Source organism: Heptranchias perlo, chromosome X (genome assembly GCF_035084215.1).
Source record: "Heptranchias perlo isolate sHepPer1 chromosome X, sHepPer1.hap1, whole genome shotgun sequence".
Lineage (NCBI taxonomy): Eukaryota > Metazoa > Chordata > Chondrichthyes > Hexanchiformes > Hexanchidae > Heptranchias > Heptranchias perlo.
The window spans coordinates 21,632,647-21,638,684 of record NC_090370.1 but is presented as its reverse complement, the minus strand read 5'-3'; the positions used below and the strand labels follow the sequence as shown (position 1 = coordinate 21,638,684).

Below are 6,038 nucleotides of genomic sequence, written 5' to 3'. Positions count from 1 at the left end.
CCCAATATAGTCTCACATCCATGCCTATTTCTCAATTAAACCCATAAGGTCTCTTTTGGCTGCCGACCCCTCGTTATATCCCCCTTTATCATTGAAGTGATGTCATCTCTAATCATTAAGGCTACTCCTCCACCTCTTCCATTTTCCCGATCTCTCCTGTCAACCTGATAACCTGGCATATTTAGTTCCGAATCCTGACCATTCTGCGGCCATGTCTCAGTAATAGCTATCATGTCATACCCTCCAATTTGAATTTGTGCCTGTAGTTCATCTCATTTATTCCTTTTGCTCCGTGCGTTCGCATATAAAACTCTAAGTTGGGCCCAAACCTTCGCCTGACCTTCAGCTTTAATGCTTCGCTTTACACCTTCTAGTTTTCTGTTTATCTGTAGTGTCTAAAGTACACTTTCTTTCTGCTGCTCCACGCTTTTCCCTTCCACTTGTTCTTGAACAACTATTTGGACTATTTTTAATGTAAATTTCCCCCGTGTCCTCCCATCTCTTGCTTCTCTCAACTTTACTCTCTTCTGACTTCCCGCTCAGGTTCCCATCCTCCTGCCACTCCAGGTTAAACCCACGCCAACAGCAGTAGCAACTCCCCCTGCAAGGCTATTGGTCCCGGATCTGTTGAGGTGCAACCCGTCCGGCTTGTACAGTTCCCACCTTTCCCAGAATCGGTCCAAATTCCTCAGGAATCTAAATCCCTCTCTCCTGCACCAACCCTCCAGTCACGCATTCACCTGATCTATTCTCCTATTCCTATACTCACTAACACGTGGCACTGGGGGTAATCCTGAGATTACTACCCTTGAGGTCCTGCTTTTTAACTCATTTCCTAACTCCTTATATTCTGCTTGGAGGACCTCAGCCCTCTTTTTAACTATGTCGTTGGTACCGATATGGACCACGACCTCTGGCTGTTCACCCTCCCCCTTCAGAATGTCCTGCAGCCGCTCAGTGACATAAATGACCCTGGCATCAGGGAGGTAACATACCATGCTGGAATCACGTTTGCGGCCGCAGAAACGCCTGTCTGCTCCCCTAACTATCGAATCCCCGATCACTATTGCTCTCTTGACCTTTCTCCTCCCCCCACTTTACAGCTGAGCCTCCCATGATGCTTTGGACTTGGCTCTGTCTGCACTCCCCAGAGGAACCCTTTCCCTCACCATTACCCAGAACTGTACACTGGTTGGAGATTGAGATGCCCTCAGGGGAATTCTGCACGAACCCGGACCTCGAGCTCCACCAGCTGACGACACTTCCTGCACATGTGCTTGCCCAGGACACGGGAAGCGTCCTGGAGTTCCCACATGGCACAGGTCGTGAATTCGACAGGTTTGAGCTGCCCTGCCATACCTTAATTATTAGATTAACTTAAACATAGCAAAAACAAATTACGCTTATTTTTGTTTATATTACTCGAGTTAAGTAGTTTAAGCTTTAATTTTAATGAGCTGCCAGGAGTTTTACACTTCAAGCTTTTAATTCAATTTTACCCAATTCCCGAACTCAGAGAAAAAAACGAAGACTCACCAGCCAATCACCGACCTGCTGTCCTGTGACGTCACTCCCTGTTTTTTTCACCGATTGCCTCTGTGCCGCTCGGAGTGCGGGTCGGCCTTCGAGTCTGGGCCTTGAGCAGTCTCCGAGTCCTGCGCTCTCTCCCAGGTCCGCTCCCGCCTGCAGCTCCGCTCTTTTTCATCCCACCCACTCCTTGCAGACACTTCCAGCATCATCGACGTGGGCGGTGGAATGCAGAGACATTCAGCGCCACAAATCAATCCGTGCTGCCTCTTAACGAAACTCGTGAACAATGTGAACCATTTCAGCCTCTCAGATGCCGATGTTTCCAATTTCATCTTGTGCAGCCAGAACCCCTGGTGATTTTACAGTCAATGAAGTTCGCTTCACTTTCCCCAAAGTTTGGTCTAAAAGAGAGCAACGAAAAATGAAGGAAAAGTGAGCGTTTTGTCATTGGTGGCGAAGCAAAATCGCTGCTTTCATTCCTACCACCGCTGGTCTTCCTGCGGGCGATGAACCTTCTGCACTCCGCTATTTTTATCAAATGACCAGGGTCTGGAAACGAGTTGAATGTGAAAGTGGGAGCAACAAACTGGATCAAGCGGATAGGTGGGGCGGGATATTGCAAAACAAACAGCGAAGCCACGACGAGCAGGTCAGCTTTTGCATCAGAACATAAGAAATAGGAGCAGGAGTCGGCCTCACGGCCCCTCGAGCCTGCTCCGCCATTCAATAAGATCATGGCTGATCTTCGACCTCGACTCTATTCTCCCGCCCGATCCCCATATTCTTTACACGACATTTCAAACAGAAGAATGTCTGTTTCACGAAAAGAAGAATTGTCTGTTCGGTTCTTCAGATTTAAAGATCTCGTGCCGCCTCTTTTGCCATTTCATGCTGTCGCAAATCGCCTCTCTCTCCGGCCTAATAACAACTAAACTCACACCTGCTATTTCAATACGGCCGGCCAGAGGGCCCAAAGTGCCCACATGAGAACAGTAAGAAGGAGAAGCTTAATGGAACAGACCAGCTGTACCTTGAACTCCGGTGGAAATGTTCAGAAGCAAAAGGTTAAAATGCTCCAGGGGAAGTTCGAACTCAACACTTCGGCATTCCTCGAGCCTGATACTATTATATAATACCACGTGCTGACCGATTACGCTGCTAAGGCCGCGTGGTATTAATACTCTCATTGAACACCCTCATTTTCGGTCGCGAAGGTTGTATGTTCTTTCAGACAGGTTTCCAAGTGGATACATGCAGCCAATTGCCGTTCGGCTATTGGTGTTTTTGTCGTCGAATTCTTGCCTGCCACACGGGAAGCGGGCATTCGATTACCACCCAATGCAGCAGCATTTTCTGAATTCATGACATCGCGTGAATTGGGATAAATTCATATTTAGCTTCAATCTGCAAAACATCTTGAGACTTTTTCTTTTCTCCAGGTGTATTGCGTTCACTTCACCTCGGCTTCTATACGCAAAGGATGGGAGACGTTTGAAACGCACTTCTGCAGATGGTAGTTGATGGCAGCTCACTTGTGAATGTTAAATCTGAGATTGATAGATTTCTGTGAACCAAGTGTAATAAGGGATATAGGGCTAAGCCGGGTATATGGAGTTAGGTCACAGGTCCATATCTAAATGCCACTGCCACTTGCTGCCTCCTGATATGCGCCACCTTCACCTGCAAGAAAGCGGGACGTGTGTCTGGGTGATGTGCCTGTCATTGTTGAATAGCTGCCAGCGTGTGTCACCTATGAGTTGTGGGTGGGCGGCTTGCAACAGTGGTAATGTGTAAGAGTGAGAGGAAGCGTCTGGTTACAAGAGTTGAGTACTGATGGAAAGAGTTTGTTGGTATTTGGGGGATGGGGGGTGTATTGCATGGTGCAGTTGGTAGGAGATGAAACTTGAGAATTGCCCTCACTCAGCTTGACCACTCATGTCAAAGCATTGAACTTCTTCCTGCACTGCATCCATGTTCATGATGATGTGCGCCTGGCATTGAATTCGTCCCCCGCTGCCTCCAACTGCCTTTTGGATATCTGTCTGGAGGGCCTCTTGCCCTCACCCACCCCTGCGGATACATCATGCTCCTCCTTCTGTTCAACTCCTGCACCACCGACTCTGAGCATCAGCAGAGAACCTTGGTGCATGCACCCTCCAGGACTGGTACCAACTCAGATCGGCAGATTGGTGAGGTCTGGCGTGCAGATTGGAGGATGTGGGATTTGGTAGTGTATAACTTTTATTCAATGTTTGAACATAACTCATCAGTGTGCAAACATAGGGATGTACCTGCATCTATATTTTACGTGTACAACGTCTAATCTCTGTTCAGACTCCGTTTAGACAGTGGACTGTTATTTTAAGCAAATAACAGGTACCAGCTGCCTTCAAGCGATTTCGAAGAAAAATCCTCCCTTGAAGAGATTGAGCTCCCCCGGGCGGTGGAAAGTGTGAATTGCAATGATTCCACGTGCAAGGCCCGGAATGGAACGCTGATTTCAGGTGAGTCATCGGGCCAGCCGAATCTTGCGTCCTGCGTGCCCATGGGTCATTGGGCGCGGAGTAACAGCACATCACGCTACCTGCGCCCAAAAACGGCCCTTATCCAATTTCCCCCCCCAACGTTTCCTGTGTGTGCCAGTCGACAGGATTCGGATGTGGTACCTGACACATGGGGCCACAGGAAGAACGATTCCACTTAGTTTGCCCTCTTCACACCTCGGACGTCCCAATGCGCTTTACAGACAACAAACCACTCGTTGAAGTGCAGTCACTGCTGATATGTAGGAAACGAGGCAGCCAATTTGCACACAGCAAGATCCCAAACACAGCGATGTGACAATGACCAGATAATGTGTTATAGTGATGTTACTGGAGGGATAAATATTGAACAGGGTAGCAGGGAGAACTAATTACCCTTTGAGTTCGAGTTTGGACATTTGTAATGTTTTTCTTTCCTTATTTTTTATCTTCTTCAGATTCCAACTGATCAGAAAACTGACAACTGAACTCTCAATGAATTTTCGATAAATCTGTCACTCAAAATAAACAATGTTAGAAATAAAGAAATCAACCGGATTGAGACGGTTCACTTCACTTCACTGAAACGTCGAATTCCGGTTAAACCGGCGCGGCGGAGTCACAGCAGCTCATCGCTGATCTGCACCTCAACTCTATTTAGCGAAACAGAAACTGGAAAATTCATGTTTCGAGACGAGTTCACTAATTTCCTGAAAAATGAATATCACTAAACCAGCAAAATATTCCCTGCCCTGATTAAAGACACAGTCGAATATATCGCAAGAAACCCGCGAATTTATTATTACACGGATAGAATACCGTGCTCAATATCAACATTAACACTGAGCGCTTTACCCCGTGGTGCGGGACCCCGTCCGCGTTTATATTTCCCAAAAAAAAAGAAAACCATAAAATAATAATCTCACCCGGCGGAATTGGGGATTGTTCGTATTTTACAGGAAAGGATGAGACCACTCGGCCCCTCAGGCTTGGATAGTAAATTCTGTTCACATTCTCCGCTCGGTGTTGTTCTCCGTGTATATTTTCAGTTTCCCGATTTGACTTTGTTTTATTTCCCGTCTCTTTATTTTGCAGACTGAGTGCGAAAGCGATTGCTTTAAAGGCAAAACGTTTTGATCAAAGATTTGAACATTGTTTATTCTGATTGTCGGTTTCTCGGAGACCCAGCGGGAGTTCAGTTGTCAGTTTCCGGATCAGTCGGAAACAGCGGAGCCAACTTGCTGCAAGAGAGAAAACAATAAATGAACAACGTCAACAAAGCGAAAGGAAGAGAAAGAGACAAGCAGAGTATTAACCATCTCTTCCCAGCGTTTAGGATCATTTGGTGAATTAATTCTTCATTGGCCGCGTGGCCTAATGGATAAGGCGTCTGACTTCGGTATTAACTCGAGTGGTTATCAGAAGATTGCAGGTTCGAGTCCTGCCGCGGTCGTTTTACTCGCTGGGTGAAAATTTGTCCGACGTGTGCCCGAAATGTTTTGCACCCGACCGTTTCAAACAGTCGGATGGAACAGAAATCCTTAAATTACTTTGCTTTCAGAAATTGACTCCACATTTTCAATATTGTCGATCTGGGTGCACGGGCAGGACATAGAGTAAAAGTGACTTTATTTCTACTGTTTGGATTCAGAAATGGTCGGCGAATCCATTGTGCTCTGTCGGTATGGGTCCGAATTCCATCCGTGTCGTTATTGTATTGAACTTTTGTTATGGCCCTCCATAAGTTTTGTGCAATCAAAATGGGCTTGAAAGCTATTACTACCAATCCGACACCGGTGTTTTATGTCTGTATCCCTGGATTGTTTATATTTTGTTGAAATGGAGAGGGACAACTTGTCTTATAAACCATGATGTGGAGATGCCGGTGATGGACTGGGGTGGACAAATGTAAGGAATCTTACAACACCAGGTTATAGTCCGACAGTTCTATTTGAAAAGAAAACTGTTGGACTATAACCTGGTGTT

At 46.5% G+C, this 6,038-nt stretch overlaps 1 non-coding gene across 1 annotated transcript; it reads left to right on the top strand.

Moving 5' to 3' along the window:
* Nucleotides 1-5,415: 5,415 nt before the first annotated feature.
* trnar-ucg (transfer RNA arginine (anticodon UCG)) lies at nucleotides 5,416-5,505 on the top strand. Its single transcript is given in 2 exon segments — nucleotides 5,416-5,452; nucleotides 5,470-5,505. It is a non-coding gene; the product is annotated as a tRNA-Arg (tRNA).
* The last annotated feature ends 533 nt before the right edge of the window (nucleotides 5,506-6,038 follow it).